At 44.7% G+C, this 24,283-nt stretch overlaps 1 protein-coding gene across 8 annotated transcripts in view; it reads right to left on the bottom strand.

Annotated features, from left to right (window-relative positions):
- Positions 1 to 24,283, bottom strand: part of TMEM269 (transmembrane protein 269) — a 544,348-nt gene that overhangs the window by 279,392 nt on the left and 240,673 nt on the right. For 2 of the 8 annotated variants that reach the window (XM_069610936.1, XM_069610940.1), the window contains one exon: positions 11,729 to 11,825. The exons of 4 other annotated variants lie outside the window; for them this stretch is intronic. The gene's annotated coding sequence lies outside the window, so the exon portion shown is untranslated. Of the gene's footprint in view, positions 1 to 11,728; positions 11,826 to 15,435; positions 15,535 to 24,283 lie in introns of those variants that run through there. 2 more of the 8 variants (XM_069610939.1, XM_069610935.1) reach the window with 1 other exon arrangement.

Genomic DNA, 24,283 nt, shown 5'->3' on the forward strand with positions numbered 1-24,283 from the left:
CACGGCTCTACCCTCTGCGGAAATCCGAGCTAACTGGCCCTTTAAAGGTTCAGGAGCAGAGGCTATGAGTGCCACGACTTCTTCCCACTGATGGCAGTTGTAGCTGGCCAACAGGGTGGTGGAGTTTGCAATCCTTGCTTGATAGGCGGACGTTGAGGCTACTTTCCTGCTGAAACCATATAGTTTTTTGCTCTCCTTGTCGGGAGGAGCTTCGGACGATGACAAGGGTGTTCCAGCCCTCTTATGAGTGTTAGTGACAACTAGGGAGTCTGGCTTGAGATGTCCTCTTATATAGAGAGAGTCAGACTGGGCTGCCCTGAAAAGTTTTTCAACCCGGGGATTGACTGCTCTGGTGAGGTTCGGGTTCACCAGGGACGGGTCTATTCTTCGCTGAATGGACTTAAGGATAGGGATGGTCTGGGCAACAGGCCTCCTTTCTCCCACTAACTCCTCTGCGAAGTCCCTCTCCTCCTGGACACCGTGAGTGTCAATATGGAAATGGTCCGCTGCACGTGCGAGAACCTCGTTTAGGAGGGGTTGGTTATCGACAGGGGAGTCGGTAACCGGGGCTTCGTTTTCTACTAGGGAATCTACTCTGTAGGTTTCAGGGTCTTCCTCTTCCTCTTCTTGGTCCTCATCATCCCCATAGTAGCCCGTCCCGGTTTGCTTCTCTACCATGCCAAATTCTTGGTCCTCACCAAAGGAAGCCTCTCCTTGATACAGTGAGTATGGTCTTGAGTATGGTAGTACCTCATTGATGTTTCAAACCGGGGCTTCTTACTCGGGGGCATAGGATCATGAGAGCCTGAGGGTGTCGGCCCTTGTGGATCATATGAAAGGAAATGTTCTGGATTTTTATCGTAAAAATCAGCCAAAGAAGACATCCTTGACATGACCCTATCTATGTCTTCACTCGACCATTTTTTGGAACTGGGAATGACTCTCTCAGCAAGTCTTGGGGATTTATCTTGAGTAGATCTGCTGGTTTTAGACATATCAGCAGACCTGGTTTTGTCTGTCTGTTTAGGGGGAGTGGTGTGTTTCATAGGTGTGGAAGAGTGCAAAGGCTGCTTCTTCTGCTGTTTTCTCCCCTCCCCGTGAGTGGAAAAATGTTTTCCCTGTCCTTTTGTGGCTCCAGAGGTTTTCGACGCCTAGCGTCGGGGATTGGGTCCCTGTCTTTCGAGCGTGGGGCCTCGCTGATCTTGACTGCGGGCTCCGACTCCTGGAGCACGGCCTGGGGGTGGAAGTCATCTTCGTCCTCCGACGATCGAACTTCTGTTAGCCTAGGGAGCGAGGCACTCTTGGCAAGAGTGGATGATTGCCTGGAGTCATGCGGCGATCTCGATCGAGAATGCCCAGAGGACACCGAATCGGACCATTCTGTTTGTGCCTCTTTTCGAGAGCTTGACGTCGTCGAGTCTCGGTTGGACTTCGTGTGTTTAGTGTGTGTAGTGTGTGAAGCGCTTGTGTCGCCGGGCGTCTTCCCCATAGCCGCCCTGCCGGACGACCTTCCGAGGTCGGGGACTTGCGCTCGGCTGTCTTTCGATGCCGTAATGCCCTCGCCGTCCGAAAGTACAGCGTCGCTGCCGTCGCTGAAGGCGCCCTCCGCTGCCATGGCCGCCTGCCTGGCGTGGTGGTCCCAACGCTTCGTCGAACGGTCCTTAAGTGTCTTAGGTTTAAACCTACTACACACTCTGCAGTTCGCTTCGGGGTGGTCCCTCGGCAAGCAGAGATTGCACGTGGCGTACCCGTCGACCCAAGGGTATTTGCGATTGCACTTGGGGCAGAATTGAAAAGGGGTACCCTCCATACGCACCTTGAGGCAGCGGGCTGTTAAGTGTAGGAAATGTATAAGGTGTACCTATATACCAAGAGTGTAGAGTATGTACAAACCCCCACTCTCCCTACTTGCAGGGCCGAGGCCAGAGGCCTTCCAAGGCCCGGGCCGAGGCCAGAGGCCTTCCGAGGCCCAAATCCGTCGTGCAGCAGCCGACGGTCGATTTCTTCTCCAGCCGGCGTCGAGTGTCGAAGTTTGACGTTGGGATGGGGAAGGATGTAAATAAATTAATATTTTAGCAAAAGTATGGCTAAGGCCAGGGGACTCCGCAAAATGCTTCCGACCAGTATGGCGGAAAAATACAATCTGAGGATCCTAGACGCGTGAGGGATCTTGGGTACAGTGGACGTCACACTAGGAATAGTATTACTGGCACACCCTGTGTCGACCCCAATTTTCGAGTTTTGAAAAACAAACTGTAATACTCTGCAGCTTCCACTAGATGTCGGCCTATGCACAGCATGTGATCTAAGCAGATCCACAAGCCTCAGAAATAAAGATATATTTTTTTCCCATAATTAGTACACTACATCTGGCACTTCTTAACATTTGCTCTAGCAACAGGTTGCTGAGTTGAAGCACATTTCACATTTAATCTGAGTGAGACTCTCCGAATCAATGGCATCTACGAGGACCTCCCTGAGTGGAGTGAGGAAGAGTGGATGGAGGACGTACCAGATGCTGACAGGGATTTGTCCCTGAGCTTTAAGACGGTTCCCGGGGACTCTAGTTATAGCAGTTTACGAAGGAGTGAAACCTATCAAAGAATGACTGGAAGCTTTGGAATCTTCGCCTCAAAAAGTACAGGTGGAGAAGGAGTGCACAGGAAAAGAAGGGCAAACAGCCCAGGAGAGGGTACATCTGCCAGACACCCCAGCTCTGGGGTTGAACAAATAGAGTGTAAGAAGGCTCGTAAGAGACCACCCTCTTCGACTCTGCCCCCCCTGCCCCCAGGCCACAACGAAGGGGATAACAATGAGCCCTGTGAGATATCCGACGCCTTCAGTAAATTGAAGAATGCATTTTTACAGAAGTCGGCAGTGCCACACCTCTTAGCCCTACCCCAGGGATGACTAACACAGGAGATGATGATGGCAGATACTCGCCTGATGATGATAAGGATGACAAGGAGGTATTCATAGACGAACCGGCTCCACAGAAGTACCCAGCAAAAAGCGTCCCAGTAGAGGAAGATGACAGCACAGTCAATATGTTTGACCCAGAGTCCATCTAACACCCCAAGTCGACGGAGCAGGTGCCCTCACCCAAAGGGGCCCTGTACAAATCAGGAAGCCGCTAGACTGGGAGGTGCGCTTTTGCATGAGAGAGGAGTGTTTTAGGCCGGACTTACCAGGCAAAGTTATGGACACTCTAGAGCTAGATTCCAAAATGGTGACCTTTGTTACAAAGAAGTCCAGGGACATACAAAATGGCATAGAACGAGACTGGAAGGGCTGCCAGGACAAAGTCCTTGTCAGGGTTAGGGGTTGGGGCAGACAACAATGCCTTGGGCGAGGAATATGCTAATGGGCGTAAAAACTACATTTCCCAGCAGGACTAGGAATTTGTGTAGTTCTGGTGCACACGCACGTGCAGCTGCGCATAATTCTCATTGGTTTATTAGATGTCACCCGCCCGTGCCAGGTGTGGAATATTGAGAGTTAGCACGGGTGGACGTGGCTGTTTGGGAGTGATGCAGACAGAGAAGCTGAGGCGCCGGAGGAATGGTGTTATGAGAAACAACATGGGCTGTGGTGGTGGCAGGACGCTGCTCTGTGATTTCGACTTACATCTTCTGGTCCAGGAAGTCCCGTGGGGTTCCTGGCCCCTAAGCTAAGTGACACGCATGTATCAACTAAGCTAAGTAGCACACATGTATGATTGTTTTGAGACAACGGGTCACTGCTTCACTTGCTGCCTGAGGTAGTTTTCCTGGTTGGTTTGGACTTGACGTTATAGCGACCAGAATTTGGGTTGAAGGAGTGGAGTGAAGGGTCTGCTGCAGAAAGTGGAGGTCTTGTATGATATATGGGTATGTGTGCACATTTAACATGCATCGTTTTCATTGAACACAGTCAAGGGGCCAATTAGACTTAAAGCTACTAAGTTGTTTATATATGTGTTATGTTCTGCTTTGCTTTGCTCAATGGGCCATGAGTCTGTATATTCATATGGGGAACAACCCTTTGTGTGTTCCATACTGCTTGCTCAATGTTATCAGTGTCTTCAGTGTCTCATCATGTTTTCATGCTATGTGTCCACTGTTTCATCATCGTGTTTAGAAGATGGGAGGTGTAGGAGCACTGTATGAGTTGGCATTAGGTTCAGGAGGAAAGTCAGGTAAGGTGTAGGCTGTGAACAGGTTTATTGCATCCAGGAGATTTTCTATCCAGAAGGAGTAGCGTTCAGTATAGCTAAATATATAAAGAGCGCTTCTAAAGTGATTTCTTACCATTATTTCCCAGATAACCCCAAGCTGTGTGGCGCAGTGCATACAAGATTAAGAGATGGCGTCAGCTAGTGTTAGGCCGAGAGGGGTGACCGAGTTGCTCACAGCACGTAGGAAACTCTTTCCTGCGGTTGCCTACACCACAATTGCAGGTGAGTCAAGGAAGTCATGGAATTAGCTTATATAGATTTGAGCGTGTTTGGTGTGTGTTCAGCTAGAGGCGCCATGGCATCCAGAGCGTTTGCGGCAGGAGTCTCTTTGCAGGACATAATGAAGTCAGCTGACTGGTCTTCCAATACTATGTTCAAGACCTTTTATTTCAAGCCAGTGTTGGAGACTGCCACAACAGTGATAAATAGCTTTGAAGAAGCATAATGCTGTCGGATCATGGGTTGAGCGTTAACAATAAATCCCCATTCCCGATTGGATCCATTGGACCCAGTGGGGAAGATCTGGTGCAAATACTGCACACTAATGCAGCTGGCAGTAATTACGCCGAAAACAGGGCGCTAAATGGGATTTTCACCTCCTGGAAAATGCTGGAGGTAAAACAGCCCATTTAGCGCCAAACTCGTTACTGCCGCATTTAATGGCTACCGTGTAACTCATGATGAGGCCCATAGAATGAAGATTACCCAGGCTTACGGCTCCGGTGAGTCTTGATTGTATTAAGGACACCGAGGTGAGCATTATTTCTGCCCTGGATACGCTGGGGTGGCATAATGTTTGTTAATATGACATGTTATCGTGTATTGCACAAAGGTCAGCGTTTACCTACCCTGATGGTGTGATTTTCTTCTTGCCTCGTAGGGGATGACCAGAAGACTGCGTGAGCCTCCCAGCAGAGCCGGATTGTTGTCATCTAGGTTTCGTTTGAAGTTCAGCATTCTGCAGAGTTGCTGGTGTTAACAGAGCCATTGCTCGATTCAAAATTAGTTGGACTTGATTTTGTTTGGGACACTTAGTTTTTCCCAAGAGGTGGACAGACGTTCACTGCCACAAAAAAGAGGAAGGGTCCAAGGCAGGATGTGGGTCATAAGGGGACCTGAGCAACGATTGGTGCAAGTTGGAAGACACAGGACTACAAATAGCAATAGACGTGTGGGGATTTGTAGTCCCTTGTACGTTTATTTTGTTTGAATGAAAGAAGAAAAAAAAAGAACAGAGAAGTTAACGTTTTTGAAAAGCTGTTGAGGAGCAGAATTTAAGAAAGTAATGCATAACTCTTACCTCTGTCTTTCATAGAATCAAGACTCACCGGAGCTGTAAACCTGGGTAATCATTATCTGACCTGGGAATAGCAGCTTATGCACAATCATTACAGCGATAACTGCTTTCCAAGGTCCCCAGCAGCCTCACCAATACAAATATTTTGCTTTAAGGAAAGACCTTCTTTCTTAGCATTTGAAGAGTATCTTAGAACCCCTTTCTGTAAACATCGTAAGATGTTTCATATTTTGCTTCTTTGTTCAGCAAAGTATCATTTTCACATCCATTAGAGGTGTGCTACAACATCCTCTTGCAATGTCATATTTGAAACCAATTTCTGACTCCAAATACAAAATCTCTTTTGAGGGAGAAAGCTCTGGTAAATGTATAGCATTGTTTAGGATTTCCACAGTGTTCTGCAAAGGACTTTACTGTCTGCATTGCGATCTCTCACGAAACAGCTCAAGTTCAGTGTCCTGTAGGGATGAAGTACATTATGTGGCTTCTATGACTGAACTGGAAATCCATTGCTAAATTTGGCATGAGCTGCCACAGATAGTTTGTGCACATCTAGGCACCACACCTACCTCGCAGGCTGGCATACTCATTGTGGCATGCACATGCCTGAATTTCTGAATAGTTTTGCCGAAAAGAACGAAGAAAATAATCACTTGGAGGCATTTCATAAGCATTTTCCCTAGAAACATGAAGGCATAAACACTGTACGGCAGTTTCTTGTAGCGTTTTGGTGCAAAAGAAGACAGTCATGGCATTGTCCTGGGTTGGAAATGGTTCTTGCTGCAACCCCCATTTAAGAGCTTCTGCAAGCTGTCACCTAATCAAATCTGCTATTTGATGGTCTATTCATGTGGTTCATTCTAAGAAAAGAGACCTGAATAACTGGTTAAATTCTGATTCCCTTTCATGCAGGTAATCTAAACATTTGGGAGTAGATGTTGATATGAGAATCCATGCATTGTTTGTTTGCCAACTTTGTAGAACAATATGCTTTTTTAAAAAAATGTAGTTGTGTAAAAATGAAGGCTCCTTTAGACACCACATGGTAGCAAATAGAAGCACAACTCCTAGTTAAGGTGATCAGTTCACCACCAAACTCAATAGAGAGTGAGCTTTAAGGGAATTCAAGTATTTTCCCTGCGACCTGAAATAATACATATGGTGTATTGTTGTTTTTGTTTAACACAAAGACACAGTGCATGCTGGATATGTACTCAATTGTCTAAGCACCTGCGTGTCTAAGGAGATTTCCTTCATGCTACTCTACCCCATGTTGGAAGAGTGCACATGGATACTTACCAGGTCTATAAGTTGTGCCTGAATTAGGGACATAGAGGAGGCTTATTTTCCATTATGGACCAGGATATGCAGAAACAAGCATTATTATTATTAGGGTATTTATTGATCACATACCTAGCTTCGGGAAGCAAGGGAGTGGGGAGATAACACGGGAGCGAGGGCAGGCAATTCATAAGAAAGGGGTATTTACAAGCAACCAGGCGATGAAACAGTGGAGAGTGGATCGCTCAAGTCTCAGGAAGGGTGGAGAGTGGGGGTGTACTTAAGTGCTAAGGAGGAGCATTCCTTAAAGATGAGGGTCTTAAGCTCCTTCCTGAACTGTAGAGTCTGCTGTTGATGGGGAGGAGGTGCCATAGTCTCGGAGCCTATACAAAGAAGGTCTGTCTTCCTGTTCTTTGCTTCCTGCACTGGCGGAGTTCAAGTCTGTTTTATCACAAAAAGAACGGGCGTATCACAGGTGAGAGTTACTCACACTACTACTGTCAATGAAACACACAGTAAAAAAACTGTCCCTATTTGGAACGGTGGTCTACCGCCTATCTAAAAGGGATAGCGAGGAGACTGTCCCTCATCTACAAACATGTTATAACTATGGGGGGTAGGAATTCATCACTAACAATTGTTTAATCACCAATTACTTGTAGTACTCCTCACATAACGAAAACCACCTGCTGGGTAATTAAAACAATGAAGTCCAAACACTCAGGGAATGTGGGAACCCCAACTTGAAAAGTGCCCAACTCGGGGTACTACTAGTTCAGTTGCGTTCACAAGGGAACATCAGAAAAAGTGTCATGATGCTCATGAACCTAGGGTCGATCGGTTTCGATAACCTCATCTTGTTAGGGCCATCTTCTTCAGGACCAGGTGATTGAACTTGGGCATCTCTCCAAACGAGGTCCGCGGGAGCGGAGGATGTGGGATCACCGTCCTCTGGGGAGAGACAAAAGAGGGGAACCCGAGAGGTCATCCCAGTTTCTAGACACTTGAGATGTGTCAGATTATTTACCAGAGCAGTCTCCATGTGTAGTTTATTTCTTCTTGCTAGGCCATATAATATTGGCACTCTCCACTGTTATGGGCTTCTTGAGTACCCAGCAATGGAGGATGAATGCAGTAGGGAGAGGAAATGGGGGAGGGGGGACGTGTGGGAACGGGGGTGAACCCAGAGAGCCTGGGAATATCCTATCTATTCATAACTTGACCTCGATGGTGACAAGTGAAGTTGCATGCCGATAACAGGCACTTCCAACGTACCAGAGCTAGCGCTTGCAATGAGTTCAGGGCGCCGGTTGTCACAAATTTTAAGTTTCATGTGCCGGCAATGCGGAATCCTTGTTTTTCATGGTATCTAGGTGAACACTGTTTGTACAGAAAACAGGGTGCGATACATCCCTGAAACGTATTTCTCTTGTATAAAGAAGGCAAACACATTCTACGTGTCTTGCCTATATGGCCTAGCAAGAAGAAATAAACTACACAGAGACTGCTCTAGTACATAATCGGACACATCTCAAGTGTCTAGAAACTGGGAAGACCTCTCAGGTTCCCTTCTCTCTGTAGTCTCTCCCCAGAGGACGCTGATCCCGCCAGCTTAGCTACAGCGGACCTCGTTTGGAGACGCCCAATTTAAATCACCTGGTCCTGAAGAAGATGACCCTAACAAGATGAGGTAATTGAAACCGGTCGACCCTAGGCTCACAAGCCACTCATGACCCTTTTTCTGATGTTCCAATTGCCCTTGTGAACACAACTGAACTAGTAGTTGCCAGAGTTGGGCACTTTTCAAGTAGGGGTTCCCACATTTCTCGAGTCTGTGGACTTCATTGTTTTAATTACCCAACAGGTGGTTTTAGTTATGTGAGGAGTACTCCACGTATTTGGTGATTAAAAAATTGTTAGTGATAAATTCCTAATCGGAGTTACCCCATAGTTAAAACATTCAAGAGACATGATCTAATGTTAACAATCTCTACCTTTACATGTACTTGTGTCTTTCTTTTAAGTGTCTGTGATTCATGTCAATATTGTTTGTAGATGAGGGACAGTCTCCTCGGTATCCCTTTTAGATAGGTGGTAGACCACCGTTCTTCCTAGGGAGAGCTTGCCCTGACAGGGTCAGGGTGTGCTTCCAAACAGGGACAGTTTTTTACTGTGTGTTTCATTGACAGAAGTAGAGTGAGTAACTCTCACCTGTGATACATACTCCTACGCCCGTTCTTTTTGTGATAAAATATGCTGACCTTAACGGGATGAATGTAAACAACGTTCATGGTGCTTTGAGTAGTGCCCTAGGTGTTTATGCAGAGTTCAAGACTGTACATGTCCTCACTTCTGGTGTATCATAGGTCTTCAGAGATGCCAAGTTTCTAAGTGAGGTAGTTTAGGGAATTCAGGGTGACGGTCTTGTAGGGGATGTAGCAGGATTTTACGGGAATGCAGTTGGAGTCAGTGCAGTTCGATGAATGGATGGGTCTTGTGGTTGAACTCAATGGGCAAGCTTTGGCAGGAAAAGACATCTATGACAGGCATTTATGCTCATGCCCAGTAAAGAATTGTTTGCTCACAGTACCCGATGGTACAAAGGGTGGAAACTGTGCAACCGATCTTTCAATCCAGAGAAGTGCTCATATGGGTTCTCCCGGGAAACAGCACAGTACGATACCTCAAGGATGAAGGATAAACCTCCTGTGTTTCCTTGGGTGCAATCTCAGTGGGAGGAGCTGTGCTCTATATGCCCTCTAGGCTTTGTACGAGTCTATGATAACCATGGCCCAAGGACATTAAAACACCCTCAAAGGGGCCTCAGAGCTGCATCCGTTAGATTAGGTCTTGCAGTTATGGGATGGGCATTGAAAATTGACAAACCAGACATGGATAACATGTCCCCTGGGCAGAGTGCCCTAGAGAACAGTGGAAACATCTTAAATTTTGATCCCGTATGGAAAACATGCAGCCAGCACCTCAAATGCACCGGCCTCCTGCAAATGAAGAATAGGCTGTGCAGCCGTAACAGGTGTGGTCTGCCCCAAGACATTCTAAACACAAACTGTATGTAAACTGCACATATCTGTTGTTGAAACACAGAGAACACTGTTTAAACATGGCATACAGGGGCTTATACGCAAGAGGCTCAGTGAAAAATCTGACAATTTATGTGTGTATACAGGATGGGGTGGGGAGCATACACACTGGAGGATCTGGACATGGTGCCTGTCTCCAGAAGCCCATGCGCACCACTGCTTTCTTTTTTATTTATATTCTGCTGAGCAGCATGCTCCAATCCAGTCACTATCCTGAATGGCATCCTATGAATATGGAGGAAAGGGTTGGTGCAGGGGCCAAAATATCAGTTAATAGCTATGAGCCAGGCATAAAAAGTACCTCACCACCTCAATTCTACACATACACACAGCACACCATTTCTTACTCACCAAGTCGGTCACTTGCCAATGGCTTGTGGCAAGTGTGAATTTGAAACCCTGTGCAGGAGTACAGGCAGCAACCCAAAAATGTGTTAAACATTGTTAATATCTTGGAAAGAAAGAGGGCCAAGTAATTTCCCCTTACACTAATAACACAGTTGTATGGCATCCTCTAAAGAGGGTGGAAAGAGAGGAACCTAGTCAGGGAGCGTTTATGGGGAAGTGTTGGGAAGGGAGGAAGGGCAGACCTTGTCTTGCTAAGAGGCAAAATGAGTGCATGCGGAATATGGATTGGATGCAAACTGGCCTACAAGGTGTCTGTACCCTCACATGTTGGAAATGTAGCAGCATTTGCTCAGATGGCCAGTTGGAGTCTTTTGGGTCCCTGCAAAATGGACATAAGAGCACAATTTGATTCTGAATTGCCTTACTTTATTTCCAGGGTGCAACAGTGTTGGAAATCCCTGCATCCCTCTCTGTTCATGTAGAAAATATCTGTGGCGATATCTGAATGAAGATTCTTGCCTTATGGAGATGGCTAACGGAACTTCAGTTCTTTGGCATTGTTTATCAAGAACCCTGCCATGAGGCAATAGGTTGTGAACACGCAATGAACTCGGGGCTGTGCCTCATCCATACTCTGAACAGTCTATGGTAATGATCATCTGTGGACCCTGAGAGATCAAACAAAGGCCAGGGAATATAGAATGAGTTAACAGACAATGATGTGGTCTACAGCAATAGGCCAGGTGTAACTGGCTATTGCTCATCCTGATGCATGCCATAGCCAGTATCTGCAGAAGCAAAGGGGCAAGTGGTCAAGTGCTAAAGAGACAGACAGCATGCACTATTTAGAGCTCCACTTGGTCAGGTTCTGATACTGTAATGGAAAGGACTTTAAGATGATTATCAATAGGGGGTAGCTCACTGCAAGTCCCATTGGAGTTACTCTCTCCTGTGAAAAAGTTGTACCTGAGGCAGTCATAAGTTAGCCAAGGACTGAAAGAAATATGCAGGGTTATGTTGAGCAGAGCAACAAACATCCAGCTGTGGGGAGTAAAACAACATTACTGGCAGCATGGTGGCTCCACACACTTCATTTTCAAATCACTCTTAAGAATGATGTTCTCCAGAATGTACTCTTGCAGCCAAGCACATCCAACAGGTTTGTAAGCCAGAGAATGGGTGCCCCAGTACAGAGGAATAGCCATTGCTTGTGAATGGCAATATTGGAGCCCTTTGCCCCAGTATTATGTCTGCTCTTGAAGAAAAAGACCCGCTGGAGTCAGGTCCCCCTATGTACATTTTACATTTGAATTAAAAATGTCCCTGTGTTCCAGGATCACACCTGCTGGAAAGAATTTCAAAGCATATTAATCCAAAAGTGTTCATGCTGGAGAAATATGTTAACTCTTTAATGAACCACCATTAATGTTATCCACCAATACCACAGCGCAATACGATAACCTGTCATTTTAACCCTCTCCTTACCTCCCTCTCCTCCCTACCCAACAGCTATTTTAGAACCATCAGCAAACATCTTTGCGTATTGTATGGGCTTGCCTTCTACTTAGCAGCTCAGGCCATCCTAGAAAAAAAGAGTTTGTATTAAGATGCAGTCCTGTTTATAAGATGTCTAGATGAAATGCAACTTTATATAAAGTTCTCTTATGAATTGTCCTTGGGTCTCCTCGCTTTAAAAAGCAGCAGATCGAAGACAATGAAACACCACCATCTGGTACGATACACTCTGTTTAGAAGTCTTTTAAAGGAGAACTAAACATTGCAACTAACACCTCTAATCAAAATACTGTGGAAATATTACGTAGACAAATGTGACCATTTTCTAGAGATTTACATTTCTTCAAACTTCAAGAGTGATCTACTTTCCTCCTCTTCACAAATGTCTTTCTAGGCTTAAGTTACTACCTTATAAGAGACTATCTTGATTACACAACATGGATTGAAATTGCTGCGAGCTATTTACCTCCTGCTTATTAGCCTAGAAAAGTCTGGATAGCTTGATAACTACTAACATGAGCTGCGTTTGAATCCCCTTGGCTAGTTGGTGCCATACACACATATCTATGTGACTTTCACTGTGTTTTTGGGAATGTCAATAAAGTAGCATTAGGACACATCTAGAAAAGTTATAGCATAATGGGTCAAATACAATGGACAGCAAATGTTTATCCTATGTTGCATTTGGCTTTTTGGTACCCTATTGGCACCTCATCACCCAGAGGTCGCCCCTGCTTACATCATGATCCAAGATGAAAATGGGGCACTTTTAGCTGTAGCATATCAAATCTTTTTCTCGATCCGGATAAAGCTCTGACCACACATTTTGTGTTTTTAAGTTCTACAGCTGGCTTGTATAAGATATGGATTATACCAAATCAAAGAGTGAATTCAAATTATTCAAGACAGTTACTCATGTATTTCCAGTTATGTACACCTCACACTAAAACTCATGCAATGTCACTTAAAGAATGGGGAGCTCGGGAGCATTTTCAGCGTAATCAGGCCTTTCTTCAAAAAAGGAATGTGGAATCAGTGCGTGGACAGCCTCACTTGTGCCAAGACACTGCTGCACTTCCAAACACACCAAAGTATTGCAGGTGTGTGCAGGTCTAGTCCTCTGGACCAACCATCGCAACATGTGATGTATATTTATTGGATTTTAATTTGCATTCAGTACAGACATTGCCACAGCTTTATCTTACTTCACCTGCCGACATCTGTTTTCTGCTTTTCTTCAAGGTATGCTGATCTAGACCCACCAGTATTATTGCTGGGGTGTGCAGCATGTAGCATTTGTGCCAGGTGTCAACAAAAGAAGAGAAGCAAAGATATGCCTAAGTTGTCTGTATTGGAAAGAAAAATCACACTACAGTAAAAAACCATCATTAACAAGCGGTTTATGTTCATTGCATCGAATTCCTTGCATCGACATACATTTGCACCAAGTTTTTTCCACCTTAAAAAATGTGCATCAAATGCATTTTGTTCTTTTTTTGGATTTTTTTGGGGTGGATCACCCCCCAAACCTCTTTTTTTTACCCTTTATAATGCACCTAAACAAAAGTTAACCCTTTACCCCAAAAAATATGCATTCGATGGACATTTTTTAGATGGAAAAATTTCAATGGAATGGCATTAGATGCAATGACCAGATACCTTAAAAAGCTTAACACTTTCATGGAAATTATTACTGAGTTCAATTTGAGAACCTGCACTCGAAATCATATTTTGATAATAGAAATTCAACTAAAGTTCTTTAATATTCACTAACTCCACCCTAGAATGACCTAACCTAATACCTATATCCAACGTTGCTCCCCGTAATATGGCGACCGGGACCAGTACCTAGGCCCCGCCGCCAACTTTGTCATTTGCACAGCAGATCAATGTGGCGTACACTTTTGGCCTCCCCTTTTGCACTCTGTCATGCAAATTGAGTTAATGTGCCATGTAGGCATGGCAGGCAGTATTTGCAATCAATTTCTATGAAGTCCACCATGAAAATGCATGCCGGTGCAAATGCTGGAGTGTTTGTATGAGAGAAAGAGAGCAAGGGAAAGGTAAGTTACATTCCGCCTGTCTTCTTTGCTATGAAAATCATGGAAAATGGGCTGTGTTGATAATCTACAGTGTAAAAGCCTTTACAATGGGCTTAACATGATCTCCATTGCATTCAGTAAAGAGCCAACCCATGCTGCAACCCTTAAAAGGTTTTCAGCAAAAACACAAAATCATTAAGTAACTCTCAATTAGATTCACTGTATTCAAACTGATTGTGTGGACATTCTAAAAACACAGACAGGGTTTGGCTCTCGGATACCCTACTTGTGCCTTTATTGTGATTGTCTCCACCAATATCTGTGTCAGAGAGGTATTGAAAAAAAGCAGAAAATGGGTATTTTGTCTGAATGAAAAGGGGCTGTGAAAGTACAAAAACAAAACACAAGAGGTGATGGCTGGAAGGTTTAGAATTAATCTTAACCTTTGGCATTGCTCTGCGCAACCCTCCAGACCATCGTTCTTTTCCTGCAAAGCCATTACAAAAGGGGAATGACCATATGCAAATCAGGCTTAATCCCACCTCAAAAGCAGTGGTCCAGTCCGAACTGCTTGGTCAGATCCCTTCTGCACCAGACCACAAGCATCCCCAAACATGTTTTAACCTGGTTGGGCCTCATCATTGAGGAGTAACTTGGATCTCTAGGCCCAGCTGGTACAGGACTCACGTCTGGGCATACCCGTCCCACTCGGGGTGACTATAGCAAAACACAAGAGTTAGTGGCTGCAAGGTTTGGAATTCACCTTAACCTCTGGCATTGCTTTGGGCAACCCTCGAGACAAATCGTTCTTTGCCTGCCAAGCCATTACAGAAGGGACAACAACGAACACGTTAATTCTATGCATTGGGAGATTGAAATGTTTTTTCAAGTGGGGTTGGTGGCTAGAGGTTTGAGTCAAAAATAATTTCCAGCAAACCGCTGCAGTCCCCCTATAAAAGAAAATGTTGTTGTGACCAATTAACTGTTTAGTTCTCCTTTAAAACGATTTAACATCAATGGATTGCACGTGATTTTGAGGTATGACCAAGCACCATCTTTTGCATACAATACACTGCAATAAAGAGGATAAAACATTAGGACAGGTGACTCATTCTCAACTTTTAAGGTTCTAGTGACCAGCCATGCTCTTCTGTTTAACAACCACACCAACTGTATGCCAGTTATTTACCACATTTTAAATTCTGAAAATATATGTTATGGTATCAGAGGTTTGCAAGCCATTCATTATGTATAGGTACCCAATAAACAGAACAATGGCCAAGAAGAAAATCAAAACTCTGATACTGGCGATCAACTTTACGAATTAGCGTTTGATGATTATCATTTATTATAAATTAGACCAATAAATAACAGCAATGTGTTCTTGGCATTTCACCATATAGCACGCTTTGGATTTTGGTTCGGACACACACCTTGATGTAGACACTACGAGGTGACATGCCTCGCTGACGGGACACATCGAACTAGAAATATTGCAACATCTCTTCATAGCCTAATCGCTCACCATAATAATCATTAACGAAAAATATATAGCCATGCTTTTAATTATGTTCAATCCCTGCCATACTTAAAAAAATATATGTATGTATTTATTTTATATACGTAGACGCCTACTCTTTATAAGAAAGTGTTACGGGTCAAGTCCACCTAGCGCCTTTTGCACCCTGCCCTTGAGTGGATTCCATTGCCAGCCAAGTTCATGAGATTCTTCATCTGAAAGAAAACAGCAGATCAGAGCAAACCAATGCCAGCAACACAAAATGGGTAACCAGTTAGATTGGTTTTTCAGTGTTTCTGTTTTTCTATGGCTTCAATCTCACTATCACCACTGCCTTCAACACAATATGTAAACTCCTCACTGACCACCGTCACCACTACAACATTTAAGAGTTCTCTCAGGAAATAACTATCACAGCATCCTTGGGGAATGTAAATGCTTAAGCTGTTGAATGACAAATTCGAAAATATTTTCCTTTAATTTGAGGAGCATTAAAATGCAGAAAGTTGCAAATCAATGAACATTGATCTTTTTCGTGATACACGTACAAAATGAACATATTTCACTCAAAACAGCAAAGCCACAATGATAACAAGAAATGCAATTTGACATACAAACCTTTTTAATAGATGGAAATGTGAGGTAGTCATATGAGCGGGTACACTGGATGGATAAGGATTGTTAGATAGCATATTTCTTTTAAAATCATTCGTAGGGGTGAACTTGTTCATTTGACAATGAATGGCACAGTACTACACAAATGGGAGCAATGTGGAAAAAACCTTGTAACTATAAGTTAATTTGCCCTATTGACTACTTGGAAGTGTATCGTTAAGTCTATTAATTGGCATTTCCCTGGAACCCATAGAAGTTGGGTTAGAAACCAGATACTATTGGGAAATGTCCAAAGCAATACGGTCTGATAAAATCCTATTTTTCTAGCACCCTTAACAAAGCGGTTATGGAACACTGCTTGCTCAAACAGAGCAGTGCTCCACGAACGGACATTCATAAAATAGGGGTTTGGAGGGAGAGGGCATTAAAATCCAGGTACCACCCCTGCAGATGATGTCTATAGATATATGCCTTTAAAAGGCAAGACATGGAGCTTTAGCTCGTACCAAGTGACTATAAAGGACATTTCAGAGGGGACTTTACTTTGTCAGACTCCATGATGTACCATACCAGCGACAAGACACCTTGGGAAAGCTGAACAGCCAGTCCAATTGTTCTCAATCGTAATAAAGTCTGTGACATGGAGAAGGATTTGGTTTCCTAGGTAACATTTAAGGGTCTTATCGATATCAGACAATGGACCACCTGCTCAGATTCAGAGCGATTAACCAAGAAGGCTGATAGGCAGAGGTTTTGATTTTAGTGGAGGTTTGATTATACTTTAATATTTCATGCAGGTTAAGGGGTCTTAAAAGGAGGAAAAGAGGTAAAGTAGTCCCTCCATGTGATATATTACTTTAGGATTGGAGCATAAAAAGGAAATGTCCAAACTCATGTAGCTGCCAAGTAAGACCTACTCAAGTCAATTGATAATCTAGATGAGGCCAAGTAAGCGGGATAAAAAGGACATGATGTGGTCCAAAGAAGAGGAACCAAGAATATTGTTCACCAGTAGGCATCAATTTGAAAAACTGACCACTTCACTCAGTACGGAGTACTGGTCGATAGATAGCTTGCCTCACTGCCTGCAGGGTAACCATTTTTTAAGACTAGTTCAGTGGGCCATAATTTAGAGCCTCACACATTAATCAACCAGGTGTATAAATTGATAAGTGGTGGGGACTAGAATCCCTGACTCTTGCATGAGAAGGTTGGACTGTTAGAGGACGAGCAGCAGGGAATGTGGGGATCAGACAAATGAGGCATCGCTGGCCAGTTAGGCATTACAATATCAGCACCAGGTTACAGTCCTGATACTCACCTTGGGTCGAAAGGAATATGTTACTTACCTGTAACTCATTTTCTCTAGCATTAGTATCATAGGTTGGTGTGCTGTTTGACTATTCACCTAACCTCAGGCTGGAAGCCCCTGGTAACATTAAAGCAGTTTAATTTGAAATGAAGAACTACAATCACTTTAGTGTTCTGTCAGTGTTGTTTGTGTCATTTACCCCTCAGCCAGTAGGCATCGCATCCAATAGCTCCTCTCCTGGAGGCGATCTTCTGATTTGCATAAAGTACGTGACTGTGACAAAACAAGTCAAAATGAGCCACAAGCGGGGCAGACTGGAGGGTTGCATGTAATTCTATGAAAGATACCAATGCTGGAGAGCAGGTAAGTAACTTATTCCTTCTTCGGCATTGGATCTTTGATAGATTCACATGCTGTTTGAATAGATTACACAGCAGTATACACAACCATGCATACAATGCCAAACAGGGAGGAGGAAAAAGGATCAACTACAGATCACCTTAAGTGAACAGATGCTGAAGGCTCCATCAAGTCTGTCCACACAGTTGAATCTGGTGAAGCTGTGGACAGACCTCCATTTCGCCACCCTTCATATGAACACAAGGGGACCACTGGACAGCAAGACACTGGTAGACAAAATAGCCCTCATGGAATTGGCCCTAGGTTGACCAGGAAACGGTTTGTCGATCAGTTACTAAGGTGTAAGAAGGGACATAGATGCAGAGGTGTAGAGTGTGAAGAGAAGGGGATTCAAGACAGAGCCTCTTGGAACACCAACAGTTAGAGGAGTGAGTTGAGAAGTGTTTTGCTTCAGGAGTCAGAGAATTGGCAAGGTGCAAGGTAGGGTCCAATTCAGGCAAGGGCTTGATCATGAATCCCAAGAAGAAAGAGTATTAAGGATATCAGAGTTATCGACAGTGTCAAAGGCAGCCGACAGGTCAAGAAGAATTAGGATAGAGGATAGGTCGGACTGCTTAGCAGAGGTGATGAAGTTGGACACATACATGAGATCAGTTTCAGTGGAGTGACAGGAGCGGAAACTTGCTTGTAGTGGGTCCCAAAAGTTGTGGATGTCTAAGAAATTGGTAAAACTGTTGAACAAAACTCTTTAGAACAATTTAGAGTAGTGCAGAAGGAGAGAGACAGGGCGAAAGATAGCTGGTAGGTTCAGGTCAGCCCCTTGGTTTTTTAGGAAAGGGATGACCGTGGCCATTTATGAAAACAGAGAGAAAACAAGCAGAGTCGAAGAGATAGGTTGAATAGTAGACAGGCTTGACTAGCTGAGGAGCAAGAGGGTGTGATGGGGTACAAGAGGGGTTAACCTTCATCAGTAGAGAAAGCACTTTGTCAGTATTAGTGTGACTAAAGTGGGGGATAGGGGCAGAGAATGGTGGTAGAGTAGGCAGAGTGTAAAATGTAGGAGGAGAGAGTGTGAGGAAGGTCAGGAGAGAATCTCTATCTTGGAAATTCTTGCAGCAAAGTATTCAGCTAGTCCATTAGCTGTGAGAGTGGATTTGATAGTCATAGACTTAAGGTGTGAGGAGGAAGTTTAGGGTGCCCTGTAGCCGGTGAGGATGGCTGGAGTAATGAGGGTTAGGTAGAATTCACTTTTTATTCTATCAAGAGTGGACTTGAGAGAGTTCAGGGAAGAGAAGTAGAGCTGCAAGTCTTCATGCAAGTGGGCACAGGGCAGAGGCATTGCTGGAGGGGGATAAGGGGGTTATAGCCCCTGGTCATTTGGTTGTAGCCCCGGATAGAATCTCAGGAGCTACAACCTTAAGGCTAGCTAGCCCCCAGTCCTGACAATTCCGACATTAGCATAGCCCCGGGTCTTTTCCAGACCTAGCAACACCCCTGGTACGGGGTACGCCTCCATTAGAACAACAGCTGAAGCATGTCTGTGCAGAGAGAGCATATAAATGAGGTGACGCATGGCTGAGTATGCCGAGACGTGGGGTAAAAGTAAGCAGTGGGAAGTGAGAGGAGAATGAGTCGCATAGTAAGAATTGGAAGCTGGAGAAGCAGAGGCATTGCTGGGGGGGGGGCCTGAGGGAGCTATAGCCGAGGGTCTTTTGGTTGTAGCTCCGGATAGAAGTTGAGGGGTTACAACCAAAAAGGCTAGCTAGCCTCCAGTCCCTGACAGTCCCAAAATTAGCACAGCCCCAGATCTTTTCCAGACCTAGCAACACCCCTGTGGAGAAGGCAGTGTTGGTGGGAGAGGCATCAGGCGTGAAGGAGGAGAGTGAGATCCGTGGATCAGAGAGAAAGGGGGAATGGCAAACTGTTTATATTTCCTTTTAGTAATAGGTGAAGCAAGTGGTGAGGAAAGGTTAGAGAGTACAAAGGAGATTGTGGTGGAAACAACAGAGTGATTAGATATGGATGGTGTGGCAGTAGTGTCTGTGGTTTAGAGAGGCAGAGCTGAATAAGAGATCCAAAGAGTTACCCCCTGTGTGGGTAGGTAGGTTATGGATAGAGTGGAAAGTGTGGTCACTAAGAAAAGACTGAAGTTCATTGGTTGGAGAGGGAAAGTTAAAGTCACCTAAGAGAATGAGGTGATGTTTAGTGGAAAGAGAATCAAGGAGTTGACCAAGTTTATCAAAGAATGGTTCAGTGGGACCAGGAGGTTGATAGATGGAGTTGATGTGAAGTGAGTGAGGCAGAGCAATTGTAGAGGTGGTGAATTCAAAAGAGGTAGGAGAGGACGTGGCAGTGGAGATTTATGAGGCAGGAAGAGAGTAGATGGCAGAAACCTCCACCTCTGCCAGTCATTCGAACAGAGTGAATGAAGGATAGTTTAGAGTCATGTAGGGCCGCCAGAGTGGCAGTGTCGATGGAGAAATCCAGGTTTCAGTGAAAGCAAGAAATTCTAGGCGAGGAGAGCTGGAGCAAAATCAGTCATCCATAAAGGACATTTTGTTGCATACAGACTGAGCATTCCAGGGTGCAATGTTCAGTTAATGCGATAAGGAAGAGTAGAGAATTTGAGTCTCAGAAGAAGATAGGCGAGGTGGATAGGATTCGAGGAGGTATGGTTAGCCCGTCTTTGCTTGTTGGAAGTAGGTGGAAGACAGATAGAGTAGTGGGAGCTTTGAGTTTTATAATAGGGATAGGAAAGGAGGAAGTTATAGCTTGATTGGAGAAAGTGTAGGGAGAGGTGAGTAAGAGAAGCAGCAGCAGGAGGAGCAGGAGTGAATGCATTATGGGCGAGTAGCACAGTGGGGAGCGACGGTTCAGTCATTTGGAAGCTAGGGTTACTCACATGGGCAGGTGTATGCAATTAGTTGTTTTAATAGAGTCATGTGTTGGAGTTAGATTTGAATGTTCTTGTGCTGTATGCAAGGGATTTTGTGGCAAACAGGGGCTAACTGGGAAAACAGAATGAAATAAAGGTGGATGTAGTAGCAAACTTTCACTCTGACCTTGCTCTTGACGCCCCAGGCGAATTTACGTTCAACGGACAGTGCTCAAATACCCAAAGTAACACAGAAGTAACTTTGTCAGAGGTTACAGGGGCAGTCCCTAGATCAATCCTGGATACTTCTTTTGGGTCCCCTGACCCAAGCTAAATATAACATTATTTAGTTTACTGTGATAAATCACAGGACCACATAAAATGTATTTATGTTAAAAAAAACAGAAATCATATTTATGATAAACGCTAAGGAACTCATATGTGTTCATCTTTCATTGTTTTATCGCTACTGAGTGGGCATTTACAGATTCTGAGTGGGCCGTGCCCGCTCAGGCCCTACCCGGTCTACGCCTCTGCATTGAGGTGGGAAATAATGAAATATGCGGTACAGGCCTTGTGACTGGGAGTCCTCTTTAAGGGTATAGAAGCATTAGCTAATTTAATTCTTAGCAATAAAATGATGCAGGTAATTCTATCTCTGAAGGCAACCTATGCTGCTCAGACACGTTCTTAAATGCTACATTTCAAAAGGTATAGTGTACCATGTACCTGACTGCAGCTGCCCACAGACATTCCCCAGCTGCTGCCCTGCAGGGTCAACAAGGGCAGGCTCAAAGGTGAGATGTACATTTGTGCAGTGACCTCCACGAACCTAAAGTTCCAACAGGCAGAGCTGGCTTATTTAACTACAAGCACCTCAGATTCAAAATAGAAAATTATGTGCCCCTAGTCAGCCTCATGGCTTTGGATTAATAATTAAACGTAAGTAATGTCTGGTTTAACAAGTGGGCTATGGGGCTCACACATTTATTAAGCCAAAAACATTTGGAAGTCATTAGTGTCAGCTTGGTGTGGCAACTCATTCATAACTGGGCTGGGTGTGTATTAACCGTCTGGCCTGGGTGTACCCACAACTCACCACATTGGACTCTAATGTAATAGAACTTATAAAGCCCAACTAAAACCCGAAGGTATCCTGGCGCTAAGCCAAGCCTTCCAAAAGAAAGGCCAGACAACCGGGGAGACAAAACCAGAAAAGGAGAGATAAGAACCAACAGCGAAGGGTCAGTGATTAAAGAGAAAAGTCTTAAGTGCTTTTCGAAAGGAAGAAAGATCTGTAATAGCCCGAACAGATAGGGGTCAAGAATTTCACAGACCAGGGGAAGCAGCCGAAAGAGTTCTGCCCCCTACAGTAGATTTACAGAAGCAGGAAACCTGCAGCAGACATAGGGTGACAGGAAGGAGATTCCGGGAGGGATAATATCTCCTGACTTTGACAGAGAAAAGATGCTCCACCTTCGTGAAAGGCCTCGTGGACCATACACAGAACTTTGAATTTAAATCAACCCTCAATTGGGAGCCAGTGAAGCTTCCTAAGTGCTGCAGAGGTCCGAACAAATTTAGAAAGTCCCATAGCCAGACAAGATGCAGCATTCTGGGCCACCTGCAGATGCTGAATGAGGGTTTTAGGTTGTGCTAGCAAAGTGGCGTTACAGTAGTCTAAAGTCCCCATTACTGAAGTGGAGACTAGCGTCCCCCGTAAATGACTTGGGATGAAATGCAGGATCTTCCTCAGTAATTTAAGTTTAAAATGGGAGGCACTGCATTTAGCGTTGATCTGAGACTACACAGATAGAGAAGAACAAGTTACTTACCAACTGGTAAGGTTCTTTCGACTGGATGTTCCTCCAACGTATTCCTCATCTTAGATGTATTCCATCCAGCTTTAGCTGTTTCAGAACCTTTTTCTCGGCAGAGGGCACAGTGCGTCAATTTCATTGAGTTGAAGTCCCTCAAAGGCCTTTGTCGAGGGTGACGTCATCGGGTATACAAGTAGCATGCGCGGCTCCCGTTGGCCACAGTTCTGTTTTTTCCCCTCTTGCTCTGTTGTATAGATAGTGTAGGTAGCCAGGTGTCAGCCTTGCGAGAGTTGAAGTGGCAATAACTCGGAAAATCTACAGAGGGGTAGGATGGGAGGGCGATGAGGAATATGTTGGAGGAACATCCAGTCGAAAGAACGTTACCAGTTGGTAAGTAACTTGTTCTTCGACTGGATTGTGTCTCCAACGTATTCCTCATCTTAGATAGACTCCCAAAGCAGTGTAAAACGCTCTCTGGAGGAGGGTGTAGATTTTTATTATTATATAGCCGAATATAGCACTGCTTTACCAAAAGCAAGCTCTTTAGACTGGGAAGCATCCAGACTATAGAATTTAGAAAAAGTGTGCAGCGATGACCAAGTTGCTGCTTCACAAATAGATTTTATGGGAACACCTCTTTGAAGGGCTGTTGAAGCGGCTATGCCTCTGGTAGAATGGGCCCTTAAGCCTTCTGGTGGATCTTTGCCCGCCAATCTGTAGCATTCTGAAATGCAAAGCACAATCCAACGTGATATGGTTTGTTTTGACACCGATTAACCCAATTTCCTTCCGGTGTAGCCAATGAAAAGTTGATTATCCACTCCAAGCTTTGAAAGCCTTGCAATGTAAAAGCTTAGAGCTCTTCTCGGGTCCAGGCTGTGCAATCTTTCCTCCTTCTTACTGGGATGAGGTGGAACATAGTGTGCGGGCAGAATCATTTTCTGATTTAAATGGAAATCAGACACAATTTTAGGTAAAAATTAGGGTTTACCCCTCAATACCACTCTGTCCCTGTGGGACACAGTGTAGGGTGGCTCAGAAGACAGTGCCTGCAATTCACTCACTCTTCGTGCAGATGTTAAAGCAACCAGGAAAGAAAGCGGTTTTCAACGTGAGTAATCTTAATGGACAAGTGTGCAAGGGTTCAAAAGGGGCCCACATTAAAAACTTTAGAATAAGATTAAGGTCCCAAACTGGGACTTGAAAAGAAGGAGGGAACACATTGGTGAGTCCCTTTAGAAATAGTATTATGAAAGGAATTTTTAAAGTAGGAACATTCTTCCAAAGAGTGCTTGAAAATGGAAAGCGCTGCAAGATAACCTTTAATAGTCCCACCATTGAGGCCTATGTGTGTCAGGGACAAGAGGAAGGACAACACTTACAGGATAGAACACAGAAACTGATCAACATTCTTTTCCCTGCACCAGTTGCAAAACTTCTTCCCCCGGCAACGGTACAGAGATTTTGTTGCTGGCCTTCTTGCCGAAAGCAACACCTCCATGACGTCATCTGGAAGGTCCCAATCCTTGTATCTCAGCCTTTCCGATACCAAGCATGAAGGTTGAGAGTCCTGACCTTTGGATGGAGAACCTGGCCCTCCATTTGTGAGAGAAGGTCCTCTCTCTGAGGAAGATGTAACGGAGAGCAGAGGGACATGTGTAGAAGGTCCGGGTACCACGCTCTCCTGGCCCAATTAAGATCATGTGGTTTCCGAACCGTCTAAATCTCCTGATGACTTGAGGAATGACGTGAATCGGAGGGAACGCATATAGCAGTGGGAAGTTCCACTCCATCACAAAAGCGTCCCCTAGGGCTCCTCTCGGGGGAAATTCCCTTGAGCAATACTTTTCACACTTCCGGTTGATTCCGGTCATAAACAAGTCTACCTGAGGGGTTCGCCAAAGGGTGAAGATCTCCCGAAGGACTTCCTGAGCCAGTTCCCACTAGTGGGACACCGTACTCTGCCTGCTCACAGCGTCCAC

This window comes from Ambystoma mexicanum, chromosome 8 (genome assembly GCF_040938575.1).
Source record: "Ambystoma mexicanum isolate Mex_15411 chromosome 8, UKY_AmexF1_1, whole genome shotgun sequence".
NCBI lineage: Eukaryota > Metazoa > Chordata > Amphibia > Caudata > Ambystomatidae > Ambystoma > Ambystoma mexicanum.